We start from the raw sequence: 16,971 nt of genomic DNA, 5'->3' as shown, positions 1-16,971 counted from the left end.
GGGGGAGGGGCCGGGGGGCCGGGGTGGGCAGCTTTGCCACTGCTCATTAAGGACACCGATTTGGAGGGGGAGGAGGAGGCGGGGGGGACGGGGGGTGGACACGGAGCTGGACTGGAGTTCGTCATCGGCGGAGGAGGGGGGGTTGTGGGGGGGCAGGGGGGTTGGCGTCGCCGGGGCAGTGGGGGAGGTGTAAAGGGAGGGGCCGGGTGGGTGACCGCAACGGGCCGGGGGGCATGCGCGGAGGTGGCGGTGCGGCGGGCGGGAGGGGTGGGTCGGGGATGGGCCGGTGAGTCGGGGTAGGTAGTGGGGGCGAGTCAGGGTGTGGGACGGGGTTTGGCGGGTATGGGGGGAGGTATGGGGAGCGGGTAGGGAGCGGTGGCGCGGCCTGGGGGGGCTGGAGGTGTGGGGCGAGGGGGGTGGGTGGGGCTGTGTTGAGGTCCCGGGGGGTGGGGCGGGCCTGGGGGATGGGCGGAGGGAGGGTGTTGGGACCTGGGGGGCGGGGGATCCCGTCGCGGCACGGAGGTCATTCGGCGGGTTGGGGGAGGGGAGCGGCTCTGGGGTGGGGGAGTGGGGGAGGGGGCAGCACGTGGGGGGGCGAAGGGGGCTGTTTTTACCCTGGCGTGCTGGACTGTTGGCAAGGCGCTCGGGGGAGCAGCATGCGGCTTCCACCCACCGAGTGGATGGGCCGGCTCTGTTTGGTGCGGGCGGCCGAGCTCCAACGAGGGACCTGAATCAGGAAATCCGCGAGTGGAGGCGGTATGCATCTCCGCCGGCCCCTTCCGGAAGGGTCTTTACGGCCGCCGGTGGTAGGGGAGTGAGGATGGATGCAAATATCTCTGATGTGCATGCGAGTGCGGTGGATGGGAGGGCGAGTGTGGACTTGATGGATCTGATGCGGGTGTGTCGTGAGAGGGCGGGTCTGAGCCGGCTGGAACCCCAAGTGGGAGGCCGGGGTGGTGTGGAGCCGGCTGATGGTGAGTTGGGGGAGGAAGGAGAGATTCGGGAGGTCGGGTGGGCTGGTAACGTTGTTGGAAGTGTATTGCAGTTGCCAGCAAGGCAGGAAGTGCCCAGAGTGATGGCCCCCTCAGCTCAACTGGTTAGGTGGCGGGATCCAGCAAGGACGCCGACCTTGACGCCAGGTAAGACGGGTGACGGTGCGGGGAGTGCCAAGAGGCGTTGTGTGCAGGATTCAGTGGGGTCGGGGGGCGATGGGGAGGATAAGTGGCGGCTGGTGCGGGGACGGTATGTGCAGGACGCGGGGGTTGGCACGGACGGCGCGGCGCCGGGCAGGGAGGGGTCCAGCGCGGGCGGCGGGGCAGCGGCGGCGGGTGAAAAGGAGGCTGCGGGGGAGGAAAAGAGAGTTGTGTGGTTCCGGTGCGGAAGTTGCCGTACATGGGGCTGACCAAGCCGCTCGGTGCCCACCTTTCGGCGGCGGCGAAGGAAAAGATTTGGAAGGAGGAATACATTGATATCTTGAAGCTGCTGCACAGGGAGTTGACGTCTAAGGAAGGGTCAAAGGAGGAAGAGCAGGAGTTAGCGAGGCACCCAAAGGTGCCCCTGACGCTGGACAACTGGTCAGCAGCGTTCCTCATATACGCGAGCGTGTATTGCGAGAAGTTCCCGGACCGGTGCGTCGCGCTGTTTAAATACATGGATGTTGTGCGGAGGGCGCAGGTAACCTACGGCGGCTATGCGTGGTCTCATTACGATGAGGAATTCCGGGCGCGCATGGCGGGGGACCCAGAAGCGCAATGGGGGGAGATGGATTCGGACTTGTACCAGCAGACGATGGGAGGGGCCAAGTTTGGCAGCACCATCTACACAGCCAGCGGTTTGCCGCTGGCGTCTCTCCCCTTTGCGGCCCGCCCCACCCGTGGGGGGGTGGGTCAGGGAGCCTCTGGCAGCCAATCCGCAGTCGGGGCCTGCTGGGACTTCAATAGGGGGGCCTGCGGGCGGGCGGCTAGCCGGTTCCGGCACGAGTGCTCGTCGTGCGGACAGAATCACCCAGTGCTGCGTTGTTAGGGGCCCGGGGGCCCACCGGGGCAGCTGCCCGCGCAGGGAGGTGCTCCTGCCAGAGGGGGCCAGGGTGGGGGGAGGGGAGGGGGTAGAGGGGGGGGGAGCCGGGGCTCTGGGAAAAGGCTTGTACGCCGGTTAGGTTAGAGCGTATGGAGCCCTGGTTGGCGGCGTATCCACAGGCGGAGGATGCTGCAGTGCTGCGTTGAGGTTTCCGGGAGGGTTTTCGGCTGGGCTACGAGGGCCCTCGGATTGCTCGCTGGGCGGACAATCTGAATTCGGTGAACGCACACAAGGGCTTGGTGAGGGAGAAACTGTTCAAAGAGGTCAGAGAGGGGCGGATGGCGGGCCCCTTCACGGTGCCGCCGATGCCGGGCTTGATCATTTCTCCCATCGGGGTGTTGCCCAAGAAGGAGGAGGGGCAGTTCCGACTGATACAGCACTTGTCCTGGTTGGAGGAGGAGTCAGTCAATGCCTACATTTCGACGGAGTTGGCGTTGGTGACTTACTCGTCGGTGGACGTGGCGCGGCGGCTTGTTGCGACGGCGGGGCGGGGTGCGCTGATGGCGAAATGCGAGGTCAAGTCGGCCTTCCGACTCCTTCTGGTGAACCCGGCGGATCACCAGTTGCTGGGGATCCAGTTCCAAGGTCTCATCTTTGTGGATAAGGCGCTGCCGATGGGGTGTTCCATTTCATGCGCACTGTTTGAGCGTTTCAGCTCATTCATACAGTGGGTTTTTTCCAGGCGCACAGGCTGGGAGTCAGTGACGCACTATCTGGATGACTTTTTCCTGGTGGGGCGGCCCGGTGTGGAGGACTGTCAGCGGCTGCTGGATGGTTTGGCCGGGTTGATGGGGGACTTTGGGGTTCCCCTGGCGCCAGAGAAGACGTGCGGTCCCAGTACGGTGTTGTCCTTTCTCGGTATCGAGCTCGACTCGGTCGCCATGGAAGCACGCCTACCGGAAGACAAGAGGTTGGCAATGTTGGCTTTGGTGGATTGCATGTTGGCAAGGAGGAAGGTGACAGTGCGGGAGGTGCAGGTGTTGTTGGGGCATTTGAATTTTGCGTGCCGCGTGGTGCGGGCTGGCCGAACGTTTTGCCGGCGTTTGGGTGTGGCGTTGTCGGGTTTGTCGTTGCCTCATCACCATGTGCGCCTGTCGGCGGGTATGAAGGAGGATCTGCGCATGTGGCGGGCGTTCTTAGAGCGTTTCAATGGTGTTCCCAAGGCGCCGGTGGAGGACTGGGAGTGGGACGTCACCATGTACTCGGATGCGGCGGGCGGCGGAGGATTCGGGCTGTACTGGGAGGGAAAATGGTGTGCGGAACAGTGGCCCGAACATTGGCAGGGGGGCGGGAGGAGCATTGCGTTCTTGGAGTTGTTCCCTTTGGTGGTGGGGGTCACGGTGTGGGCAGGGGCGTTGGCGCACAAGCGGGTGCTGTTTCGTGTGGACAACATGGCCGTCGAGCAAGTGGTGAACAGGCAGTCGGCTCGGGATCCGCAGGTGCTGAAAATGATGAGGGTGCTTGTCTTGCGCTGCTTGGAGAATGACATACTGTTTCAGGCGCGTCACGTTCCGGGAGTGGACAATGACATTGCTGATGCCTTGTCTCGTTCACAGTGGGAGAGGTTCCATGGGCTAGCCATGGCGGCGGAGGATGTCAGTACACCGGTGCCAATAGGATCTGTGGTCGGTGGGCGAGGCCGGGTCTTTCACTTGGTGAAGACGTCGGTGGCGGCGTCCACGTGGAAGGCGTACGAGCTAGCATGGATGGAATTCCTAAAGTCAGGTGCGGTGCGGGACGGGGACCGGTGGCGGTGCGAGGAACAGGTGGTAAGATTCATGCTGGCGCTAGTTGTCGACGGTGGCGTTCATGGGGAAGTTGTGGTGGGGTTACCCTCCATCGGCGGGGGAGCTGGGGACCCGGCTGCTGGAGGGGTGGGCGAGGGAGAGGGGCGCGAAGGTGCAGCTGCGCCGTCCCATCACGGTGGATTTGCTGGAAGGAGTGATTGGCGCGCTCCCGGAGGTGTGCAGGGATGGCGGCGAGGCGGTGCGGTTCTCCACCTTGATGTCATGGCTTTTCTTTGGGGCGTTCCGAGTGTCAGAGTTGCTGGGTGCGAAGGGGAGGCGGGGGTGTTGGGGGGATGTGGAGGTGCGAGATCAGGAGGTGGCGGTGCGTTTGCGATGCTCAAAAACGGACCAGCGGAGGGTTGGAACTTGGGTGGTACTGGGTCCGGGCGGCCGGGAGGGGGTGTGCCCGGTGGCATGGGGCAGGAAGTTGATGGCAGACGGTGTTGAGAAGGAGGGGGAAGTTTTTGGTCGGGGTGGGGGGGACGGAGTGACGGCGTCTCAGGCTTTGGGGGTTTTGCGGCGCGCCCTGCGGTACATGGGTGAGGATCCTCTGGCTTTCGGGACGCATTCATTTTGGATCGGGGCGGCAACGGAGGCGGCACGGAGAGGTTGGGGCAAGGACGAGATACAGAGGCTGGGTCGGTGGAAATCGGATTGTTACAGGTCATATGTGCGGTTGAGGGAGGCGGGAGGGTTGTCGTCACAGTGATTCCCGATGCTGATATTTGTGTCTTTGCAGGTGCTGTGGCGGGGCTGGAGGTGACAGTTCTGAATGTATATATTGTAGGACATTCATTCATCAAGAGGGCAGAACAGGCGGAGTGGGACAGGCATCGGACACTTAACTTGGGATTGGATGCGGAGTTGTACAGGTGTCATTGGAGGGGTTAAGGGGGTAGGCGTTGGCATGAGTTATTGCCCTTGTTGAACACAGTGGTGAGGGGGGGGTGTGCCCGGATGTGGTGGTGATCCACCTGGGCGAGAACGATTTGGTGCAGTGCAAGGGGCTGGCGCTACTCAAACAAATGAAGCGGGACCTGAGGGAAATCAAGAAGCAATGGGCGGGTTGCCATATTATCTGGTCAGAGTTTATTCCCAGGCGGGTGTGGAGGGAGACTAAGCGCCCAGGAGCCATAGACAGGGCACGGAGGAAGATCAATCGGGAGATGCGTGAATTTTGTGCCAGGGAGGGGGTGGGGAGGATGGAGCACCCGGAATTGCGCTATGGTGCAATCTATTTTTTCCGGGAGGATGGGGTTCATCTGTCCAGGTATGGCATGGAGCTGTATATAGTCCAGCTGAAGGAGGCTTTGGATGGGGCGTTGGGGGTCATCAGGTATCCCAGGAGGCAGGAGTCCTAGGGGGGGTCGAAAGTCGTTAGCGACTTTCGAGTGGCGCTGTCCTAAGGAGATAGGGTGGTTTGGCTGGAGGCCTGGGACTGTATGGTAGCGGGGGTGAGGTCATGGAGGTCATTGGGGCATGCAGTAGAGGGGCAGGTTGCGGAGCGGATGTGGTTGTATTACAGTTGCAATGTTTGGGGTCAAATTTAGGGATGGGGTGGGGGGGATGTCAGGCAGTGGTTATTTAGTGAGCAGTAGTTTTGTTCGGCACAGGCCAGGTGGGAATGTATTGTAGGTGCACCTGATTCCAATAAAGCGGCCTTTTTCACACACTTGGTTGTCTGTGTCAGTGCTTCCCCCCCTCACCTACTGGTGTGCCCCAATGGGGATTTGGGGGGGGCGGCCGACCAGCGGGAGGCTCGCCCCCCGGGGAAGTTTGGGGCACCAGGGGAGGGGGGGAGGAAGTCTGGCAAATGTGCTCACCGTAGCGGGCGTTTTTGGGCTGGTTGGGCTGGTTGGGCGGTTTGGGCTCCTTTTGGGCTGGGTGGCTACTTAACCGGCCATTTTGTGTCACCACACACAGTTTGTGGTGCGGTGACACAGCAGCCAGGTCAATGAATTTTGTGTCCCTCCCTCCCTCCCTATAAATAGGTCCTTTGGGTTTTTGTCTGGGGCGGTGGGGGTTTTTTCTGTCATGGTCTTGGGGGTTTTATTGGTTGATGGTTTACTGGTTAGGGCTAGAGTTGTGTTTTCGCTGGAACAGGTGCGTTTTCTGGGGAGCTGTCCTAAGGAGATAGGGTGGTTTGGCTGGAGGCCTGGGACTGTATGGTAGTGGGGGTGAGGTCATGGAGGTAATTGGGGCATGCAGGAGAGGGGCAGGTTGCGGAGCAGATGTGGTTGTATTACAGTTGCAATGTTTGGGGTCAAATTTAGGGGTGGGGGTGGGGGGGGATGTCAGGCAGTGGTTATTTAGTGAGCAGTAGTTTTGTTCGGCACAGGCCAGGTGGGAATGTATTGTAGGTGCACCTGATTCCAATAAAGCGGCCTTTTTCACACACTTGGTTGTCTGTGTCAGTGCTTCCCCCCCCCCTCACCTACTGGTGTGCCCCAAATGTTGATTCGAGAGTTAGGAATAAAACACATTTTCTTGCACAACACTTTTTCTCATTTAGAAAAAAAAATAATTGTGGCTTTTTTTAGGTTTTATCCAAGGACGCCCAGGGGTTAAATACGGTCATGTTTACATACCATCAGGCCTGTCTTGTTTGTAACATGCAATATTATCAGATGAAAGACACAGCACCTCCATCCTCCTTGAAGATTAGGCCATTCACAACTAAGCATGACTTAATGCCGCTCTGGGCAGCACCTTAACAATGAATTAATATATTAATGCATTATTTAGTAGTTGAATTGTCATTAATATAAAAAAGAAAGCGTGATTAGTTTTTAGTCTGAATCTGAAATGTTAAAATAGAGTAACATATGGGTCATGTCAGTAACAATATACGACTGTGTCTGTGGGCTCAATAATACACGGTGATGAGAGATTTGAATTTAAAATGTTCATTTTTCGCCTAACATTTATTTTCAGAAGCTCACAGGTCGGTGTAATTGATTTACTTGTTTTCTTTGTTGGATGTGCAACTGTGAATGAATCTTAATGGAACAACATGACCTATATCTCTCGGTGGCACCTGCATTAATGTGCTCCATTATATCTGCAAGGAAGTGATGGAGAACAACTCTTGATGTGCTGAGTCACTGTGCTTACCTCGACTAAGTAGATTATTACCTCGACTGAAGTAGTATGGCTCACTGGTTAGAGGCGGCAGACCCGAGAGCAGAGGACGGCCCGGGACCAGGGTTCGATTCCCGGCGCGGCAGGTTTCTGGACCAGGGTCAGCGGACTCGATAATTCTCTCGCCTCGGTGCCCACTCTGATCAGCGATCACACTCGGCAACTCTGGGCATTAGCTTGCCTCATCTTCACTAACGGCCCCACCAGACCGCCAGGGATGCCTGGTCTCACCCTGGAGATACCCATTAAGGGACCATCTTTCAGGGAAGCCAGGAAGGGTTTCGCAGCGGTCGAAGCGCCTTGGGACCCTACGGGTAAGTAGTGCGCTATATAAATGCCAATACATACATACATACAGACTACTCCACCAATTAGGGGGTACAGACAAAGACCTTGAGTTCACCTTCAGCTCTGGTCCCCAGCCATTAATGGTGCTTGAAAAATAAAATAAATATAACAGCAAAAGTAATTCATAATTTTCCTATGGAAAATAGCACAGCCTGCTACCTCACTAGGAGGGAATGACTTGTTTTACAGCTTACCCCATCCTTCCATCTGGAAAGTCTTTGGCACTACTGTCCACTAATTGTGTCAGAGTAAAAATAAGGCGATCACATTTGGGTCACTTGTGGGAATTAAATTATACATGCAGAAGACTAAAATAATCATAATTTAATTATGGAAATTCGTAGATGTATTTCTTAATTGCTGAATTTAGTTCACAGCGGTAACATTTAAATTAGAAACGATTTACATAGCATTAATAGTCATACATAGTTCAATGAGAATATTAAATATTAATGTATTCTCAAGACGTGCATCTTGTTGAAATGCACACAATAATACTCTACAATAAACAATTACGTTCATTAAAAGTCATACAAATTCATCGCTTAAACACCCTTCTTCTATTTTTGTAACATAATTTGCTAAAAAAGACACATTTTGTAACATAATTTGAACACCTCCATTATAACTTTAAAATATTCCTATTGTTAATCGCTTCATTATTAAAATACTCAAAATCATGGTATCATAAAAAACTCGATAAATATACAATATTGCATTTTTCGCCCATACAGTTTAAAATAAAAAATTTGGAATAAGCAAAATGGGCTTAGCAATAGCAATGAAATAATTTAATTAAATCATTCCCAAATGGAAGCCAGCGTATCATTACATGATCTCAGTCCATTTCTCACAAAGTGAGGGCACAGGATTTTCTTTCCTTTCATCCAACAATAGTTTGCAATCCAACAATGGATGTGTTACAGAGTATTTCATTTGCAAATTATAGCATAGCATGTGTAAAGCGCACGTTCACCTGGAGGTATCTTGGCGTTGAATAATAGATGTGTTGAAAAGTACAAAGAACGATGAAGACGCCTTTATTCTGGTCGTCCACTCTCCACACAATAAACTGAATCCCCAACGTTCCAACATGAACTCCCCGAGCATACCAAGTGGCAGGAAAGGAAGGGGGGGAGAGGAGGAGCATACCAATGAGGAAAAGGGGGTGGTAAGGCAAGGAGTGGAAACTAGATTACAACAAGATGTTTATTGTTACCCAATTCAATGGTACTCACTTTATCGACCTCAGATTGATGGAAGGCTGAGTGAACCCACCAGGCTTTGAATCTGAGATCATGAGGTCGAACACAGTCCTCTGCAATGGATGATTCAGACCTATGAGTCACCAGTCCCGGCATAATTATCAAGACAGCAGCCACTGTTGTCCAACGCCCTCCTTTTAAAACCACAAATCCTCCATTCGGGGTCTATCCCAATTCGGAACTTTCTGTTATCATTGATCTGGGAGTTGACCCACGTAAGAAAAATACACACCCACCCCAAGATGTTCTAAGTAAGGGCTCACAGTGTTCTGCAATGAGGTGCCGTTCATCACTGGCAAACCAAATTAACTAATTATTCCAGTTGTGATGTTGAGATTGACAGAGGCACACATTTAATATAGTACTTGTAAGTGGCTGAAGAATTTTATGTGCATGATAGATACATATTTCCAGCAAGGTGAAGTATATATCTGCCTCTATTTTCAATTTGCAAAAAGAGATTTTTCAGTTCTGATTTGAGTTCTTCTGAGCAGTCTAGTCTTGATATCTGGTTGTGAGGCGTTCCAATGAAAAGTGCCTAGTAGTTGGAAAGGTCTGGAATTGAAGGTAACTCAGTGGCTTAAGAATGATGGAAAGGGCTGTGTTAATATATAGAATGATTCAGGTTGGAGATAGAACATTTACTGCTATTAAAACAATAGTGAGAAACTTGTATTCAAGAGGACTGAATCTTTCATGTTAAGTTTCTACCTAGACAACAGAAGACTTATAACTCATGTATCCATAGGTCTAATAATATCTACATATATAACACTGAAATGTTCTTGTTTGTATAGAAGATATTTTAGGTTTAAAGTATTTTATTGAAGCAGGGGAAGGAAGGAAACAACAAGGACATGAAAAAGAAAACAACAGGTGCTCCACAATCAATGCGTACGGTACATGAGATACATCAAAGCAAATCTGTCGCCCCAGTGGGCACCATGCAGCGTGGAAACACAGATTGCGCGCCTGTGGCTAAAGACAAAAAAGAAAAAGGGGGAAAAAGGAGGGGGGGGAGGCGAAGGGGGAGGAAGGGAGAAAGGAAAAGGCGAAAAATGGCGGGGAAACATTCCTGCTCCATATCCTACCCAACCAACAAACCCCCCAACTCCCACACCCCGACCCACCCCCTGTACTGGGCCAGTGACCATCTGCTCTCCCCTCGTATCAACCCTCCAGTTGGCTCCGCTACCAGATGCCGGCCCCGGCCAATCAAACAGGCGGGTCCCGCGGCGGTGTCAGCCGTAACAGCCTGAGATACCTGGGGCAGGTGATCTCCCTGAATTCAGAACACAACAGACTATGAAAAGGCGCCCACAGCTCCTCAAAAGCATCTACCTCCCCCGTCGCCACTAAGGACATTTTTTCCATGCCAAGGACATGCCATAATCTGTGCAGCCAGCCAACAACGGTGGGGAGCGTGGTGGAGCGCCAGTGTATGAGTATGTTTTGCACCGCCGACCCCAAAGCTATCGCAGTCTGTCTACCCCTTTTAGACCTGAGAGGGTACATCAACCCATTCGGCAATCCCAATAGGACGTAGGCAGGGAACCGGGGCAGCTCTATCTCGAAACATTCGTCAACCTCGCTGAGGACCTCCTCCCAATAAGATGCCAAAAGGGGACAGTCCCACAAAATATGAGTAAGCGTGCCGTTTTGGCCACAGTTACGCCAGCACGTCCCTGGTATTGACCTATCCATCTCATGTAATTTCTCAGGAGTGCGATACCAATAGGTCGAAATTTTGGTGAAGGTCTCCGTGAGCCCCGTGTGATAGGCAGAGTGGCGTGAGCGGTAGGATATGTGATCCCTTTCAGTATGACTCAACACTCGTCCGAGCTCCCGTTCCCAGCGCTCCCGACCCGGGTTGTGAAAGTGAAAGGGGGGGGCTGCAGCATCTTGTACAAGTCGGAGATAAGCTTAGCGTCCGAAGTGCGAGTGACTAGCCAACGCTCGTACACCGTGATCTCCCGGTCCGCCTTTTCTCGCACTTGAGACTGTAGCGCCCAGTGGCGCGCCTGCATATACCGCATGCGCTTCGTCTCGGGGAGGCCATAATCCCGCCGTAAGTCCTGGAAGGGGATGACACCCTCTGGGCCATACAAGTGATACAAAGTGTAACAGCGGGCCGCCCGCCAGCAGTCGTATGCGCCAGGCTCCTTTCCCGGGCCAAAGTCCGGATTGCCAATCAGCGGCGTGAAGGGAGAGGGAAAGGTAGTGAGTTCGTGCCTAGTGGCCACTGAGTCCCACACCCGAAGTGGGACAAGCGTCACAAAAGAGGCGTAAAGGTTAGGGGGCCGATGAGCCCGTCTCAAGAAAGGCACCTCCTGTAGCGTTCTGCCTGCTACCGCCTGGTCCTGAAACAGCCAGTGTTTATCGGATTCCCACCGGCTCCACTCCACCAAATAGCGCAATTGGGCGGCCTGGAAATATTTCCGTAAGTCAGGTATCCCTAGCCCTCCAGATTCATGCGCCAACGTAGCTATGTTCCTTTTGATCCGTGGTCTACGGCCCTGCCACACAAAACGTGCAATAGCCGATTGAGTCTCCGCGAGCCACCCTGTGGGGGGCTGTAGCGGGAGCGCCCGAAACAGGTATAGTACCTGAGGTAGTAGGGTCATCTTCACTGCGGCCACCCTACCCAGCAGCGATAACGTGCCCTTATCCCACCGAGCCAATTCCTCTCTGATTTTCGTACTCAAAGCCGCGTAATTGGCCGTAACCATCGCGGGGAGAGAGGGCGCTAAAAGGATCCCCAGGTACGGAATCCGGTCCCCGGACCAGCTCAAAGGAAAAAGCCTCTGCAACTCAGCCCTGGTGGTGCCGGTAAGCGAAATATCGAGGGCAGCAGATTTCCCGAGGTTCACCTTGAAGCCCGCCACCGTGGCAAAGAGGTCCAATTCCGCGATACAAGCCGGTAGTGACCTCCGTGGGTCATCGAGCGTCAAAATGACGTCATCCGCATAGAGGCTAATCGCGTGGTGAAACCCTCCCATCCTGACCCCGATGATATCGGGGTTCCGTCGAACCCTTTGGGCAAACGGCTCCATATAAAGAGCAAAGAGCAAAGGGGACAGTGGACATCCCTGTCGTGTACCCCGTTCTATAGGAAAGGGACGAGAGCTGCCCCCGTTCACTCGGACCACCGCGGATGGAAACCGGTAGCAGTTGAAAATCAGGTGCCGGAACTTCTCGCCAACCCCGAACTTGCTCAGAACCTTCTCTAGGTAGGGCCAGTGCACTCTGTCAAAAGCCTTCTCCACGTCTATGGAGAGGAGCAATCTTTCCCCGGGGATCCTGGAGGCCTTCTCAAGAATATGAGTCACCCTCTTCGTGTTGTCCACCGTCTGCCTGCCTGGCACGAAGCCGGCTTGATCCGAGTCGACCATGCCCGGGAGATGAAGTGCCAGACGTGCCGCCAGTATGCTGGTGAAAATTTTCAGGTCCGCGATCAGCAGCGAGATAGGGCGGTAGGATCCACAGGCAGTCCGGTCCTTGCCCGGTTTCGGGATCACGGAGACCGTGGCCTGGAGAAATTCGGGGGGAATGGCACCTGGCTCCGAGAATGTATTGAAGAGGCGGGTCAACAGAGGCGCCAGCTCCTGACAGAAGGTCTTATAAAAAAGAGGGATGAAGCCATCCGGTCCCGGGGCCTTACTCGGTTTAAGCCGGGAGATCGCCGTGACCACCTCCTCGATACGGATCTCCCGCTCCAAATACTGGGCCTGATCTGGCGTCAACAACGGGAGCGGCACCGATTTCAGATAGTCCGCCTCCGCGCGGGCGGAGGGGGCCTCGCCAGTGTAGAGGTCAGCGTAAAAACTACGGAAAACGTCCGCAATCTGCTCATCCTCCGTGACTGAACCTGCAGTAGGGGTAAACAACTCCTTCACTCGGTGCTGTTGATGTTGCACTCTAAGCTTGTTGGCCAAGAGCCGGCCACACCTGTCGCCACCGGTGTAATACTTGTGCTTCAGACGAAGCATCGCGTACTCAGCCCGGTCCATGTCAAGAGCAGACAAGAGTTTCCTGGCGGCTTTCAGTTGCCTCCAGACTCTAGGGGCTCCCGTTCTATGGTGGACCTGCTCCAGCTCCCGCACCTGCCTGGTAAGCTCGTCCCGTTTGAGCTGGCGATCCCTGTTCTCCGCCGAGGAGATAGCGATAAATTCACCCCGGAGCACGGCCTTCAGGGCAGCCCACTGCGTCGCACGGGAGGTGTCGTCGTTATCGTTTACGCGCTGGAAGTCCGCAATGGCTGCGCGAATCTGTTGCACCGTCGAACGCCTGTGCAATAGCGTGTCCCGAAGACGCCAAACCCCTCTCGGGCGAGCCACCGGGGGTACATTGAAAGTACCCTCCACCGGCGCATGGTCGGAAAGAGAAAAGACCCCTATGTCGGCATTCGAGGCCAGTGCGAGCATCGGGCCAGTCACAAGTAGATGATCCAATCGCACGTAGGACTTGTGTGCGTGAGAGAAATAGGAGTACGCGCGGGCCGCAGGGTGGAGGCGGCGCCACATGTCGTGCAAGTCCAGCTCCTCAAGTCGGGTACGAACCGAGCCCGAAAGCTCTCCCAACTGGTGGCGCCGTTGCACAGACCTGTCCAGAGTCGCGTAAAAGACCAGATTCAAATCCCCCCCTAACACTATGTGCCTATCAGAGGTGGACGCCACGTCTTCCAACGCCCTGTGCAAAAATTGATCCTGACGGTAATTGGGGCCGTATATAGAGCCTACAGTCATCACCAAGCCCCCCACCTTGATCCTATATGCCAGTGTCTCCCTTTCTGTTCCGCTACCTTTTGCAAGATCTCCCCCCTGAACCCCCTAGAAAACAGAAGTGCCACCCCTGCCGTTTTAGAAGTGCTGGAGGAAAAAAGCTGCATGGGGAACTTGGGGGTACGCATTCTGGGACAATCCTTGGCCAGCAGATGGGTTTTCTGCAGTAGGCAAATGTCAGCCTGAGAGTTCTCCAACAGAGACAGTACTGCCCTCCTTTTAACCGGGTTATTCAGCCCTTTCACATTCAGAGTAACAACTTTAAGAGCCATCAAGGAGGGGAACCCCTGAAACGCACATGAAGGTGGGCAAAGCCCAGCAGGCGAAGCACAGAGGCCACTTCAAGAAACCTCAGCACACAGCGAAAGCAAACTTCCCTACGGCACAGCACAGTCCCCAAACCCCAAAACCCCCCAACTAAGTGGACCCCCCCCTTCCCCCGGAACTGCACACACCCAGCTCCAAACCACCCCCAACTCCCAGCCCCCCAACAAACCCCCAAACTCGAAACACCCCCCTGCAATTCCCATTCCCACTCCCCGCTTCTCAAGCCATTCAAAGAAGTCATTGTCCCAGTCCGGTCCTTATCGGACAAGGCCGTGGAAAGTCGATCTAGTGGACGTCCAGCCACCACCACCTGCACCCGCCTTCCCGTCCCTCCCTACCCCCAGAACCCCCGCACCTGCAATAATGAAAGGCTAATGTAGACTCCCCCCGGAGTAAGTTCAGGCCGTCAAGGCCACTTCACTGTTCGCCGTTGCTCTGGAGGCCTCCTGGATGGCGCTCGACATGTCCGCCCGAATCGTGGGCGAGTCAGGCCGCTCCCGTGGCGGGGAGCGCCTCTCCCCGGCCTGCTGCCATCCGTCCCGAGTGCTTCGTCTGCGGCGCGGCGTCGGGGTGTCTGTATCCGATGCGGTGATACCCAATACTGCGCAGACATCCTGGAGGGATCGAAGCTGGTGCAATGTCCCGTTCCACCGGAAAATCAAGCGGAAGGGGTGCCCCCAAGAGTACTGCGTTGCATGCTCCCGAAGGAAGTCCGTGGCGATTTTAAAGGATTTTCTCTTCTGCAGCGTGACCATAGATAAGTCCTGATAGAGGGCCACCGGGTGGTCTCTGAAGCGGAAAGGCTGCTGCCGCCGCGCCTCGCGGAGGATCCGCTCCTTCTTGGGGAAGTCCGGTAGAAAAGCCAGAATGTCCGGGGGGGGGCGCCGTGGCTCTGCGAGGGCGGCCCACCCGGTGTGCCCTGTCGATGCGGACTTGAAAGTCCTCTGACTCCCCCAAAATTGCACGGAAGAGGGCCTCCAGGTAGGCGGTCACGTCTTCACCCTCTTCGCCGGACGGGACGCCCCGGACCCTGATGTTGTTCCGCCTGGACCGATTTTCGAGGTCTTCGGCGTGGGCCTGCAGCTCCATCTGTTGCTCCCGCAGCCGCAGGACCTCCTGCTGCAGGTGGGTGATCTCCTCATCCCTGGAATGACCGGCCTCCTCCACAGTGTTGACTCGCTCCCCCAGGGAGTCCACCTCTCTCCGTACCTCACGGACCTCCCCGGCCACCTCCTGCTTCAAAGTCTGAAAATCCTCCCTTAAGGAGCTAAACAACGACTCCAGGAACGATCGTGTCACCGGGGGCTCCCCGCCTTCAGCGCCTCTGGAAGGGGCCGGGGAGTTCGGAGCGGCCTGACTCCCTCCGCTGCGTAGGGCACCGCGTCCCAGCATGTCCGGCAAAGTTCGGTCGCCTCTCCTCTGGCCCCTGGCGTTCGACATCCTAGCGGTGCTGGAGTCACCGATGGCCGCTGTTTAGCGAAGGGGCTACTAGGGCCAGGGCAGCTATTCGTCAGCCAGGAAGCACCGCTACGCAGAGGCCCCGTTCAGGACTAGGCGGTCTGTCCGTGGTTCCCAAAATGGCCGCCCATTACAGTCAATGGGCCAACGCCCAAGGAACGAGGCCTACCTCCGTCACGAGTCCAATGGTGATACACACAGCCGGAGGGCAGGCTCAGGCGTGGGGCAACCGGGGCCGGCTCGTCTGGATGAATAAATGCCCCGGAGGCGCGGCACCACTCCACCACGACCAAGGTTGGGTCGGAGCGGCTGCTCGAAGCAAGCGTTTTCGAGCCCCGGACTTGCGTAGTAATTGGAGGCCGGCTACGCCTCCGTCGTCTTCCGCCGTTCGGCTCCGCTCCGCCGGCGAAGTCCTCCGCGGCACCCACTCGAACACCGCAGCGCAGGCACTCCGGCAGGCCACTCACAGTCGGCAGATCACACCGTCGAGACCCCAAGCCTGAGGGTCTCGCGGCCTTCGGGCTGCACACAAGTCGACCAGCGGGCTCCGCCCCAGGCTATCTCAAGCGGAATCGCACCCTTGGCGGGACACCCAAGGCTCGCCGACCGCACCACACCACCGTAGGGGTCACCAGGCACAGTCACCGTCGGTCCGGGGGGGAATCGGCGGCTGTGAGCGGTGCAGGGTTTCAGGGGTCCGGGAGCTCTCGGCAAGTGCGTCCTCTCAGCCCGCCATCTTGGCCACGCCCCTAGAAGATATTTTAATGGATTAGCATCTGTGACAATTGTACAAAATACAGTTTTTCTGCATGGTCCCTTTGGATGTTCTGCCCTTTTTTAACTCTGCTTTGCTGGGCTTAGGACTAAGTGCACTTTACCACTGATAAACAGTAGAAATGTACCTGTGTTTCCTATCTAAGAGCTTTTTTCTTTACCTTTGAACTATTTAACCTACCTGTGCACCCATTATAAATGGTTCCTATTGTACATCAGGGGCGTAAAGCTCAATGTTATCTGCGTTTTGCAGTTTATATTTACATCACCCACATATTTAAAAGAAATATATATATGCCAAGAGTACCACTGTGCTCTGGCTGGTATGCTGCTTAAATGCACTACAGTGACATGTGGCAGGGAAAATAGCTTTGCTATGCAAGAAAAGCCTATTTTATATATACATACATTAGATCTAAAATGTGCCTTGAAAGCTAATGTGCTAATATATAAAAAAAAACACACACAACACGCTGGGGTTGGTGTGTCCTCATAATGAAATAACAATCTAAATCTATTTCACTGGGTAGGTCTTGTAGACGGATCCATTAATTAGCTGAAATAGGAATAAAACCTTAATAGCCCATATTCACTTAGGAAAAGGCTACAAAAATGTTTCAAAGTAATTTATAAAATTAAAAAAAAAAACTGATTTCATGTTGAAAATAGGTTGTATTTTAAGCTACCGGAGAACTGGCTTAAACCTAGCTCTGACACTCATCAAGAGTTGGAATACACAACTTTGGCTGGGACAGTGAGTAGCCCTGGCTCTGTGGACAATGGACTGCCTCTGAGTCCAGGGTGTCAACTGTTGACCACCTAGCAAGAATTAGCTATCCGGGAATTGGCAAGGGCAACTGGCAGAATAAAGCAGGCCGTCTTATATTCATACCCAGGCTCCAAGCACAGTACGAAGTTTAAAATTTGCATCTTGTGTTATACCTAACCAGTTTTTAAGATCTTGGTCTCTTTTTGTCCTTTATATTTTCTTCAATTTTCTAAATTGGTGTGGGA

Source organism: Lissotriton vulgaris, chromosome 2_1 (genome assembly GCF_964263255.1).
Source record: "Lissotriton vulgaris chromosome 2_1, aLisVul1.2, whole genome shotgun sequence".
Taxonomy (NCBI): Eukaryota; Metazoa; Chordata; class Amphibia; order Caudata; family Salamandridae; genus Lissotriton; species Lissotriton vulgaris.
Note: the sequence above shows the minus strand (reverse complement) of the source record.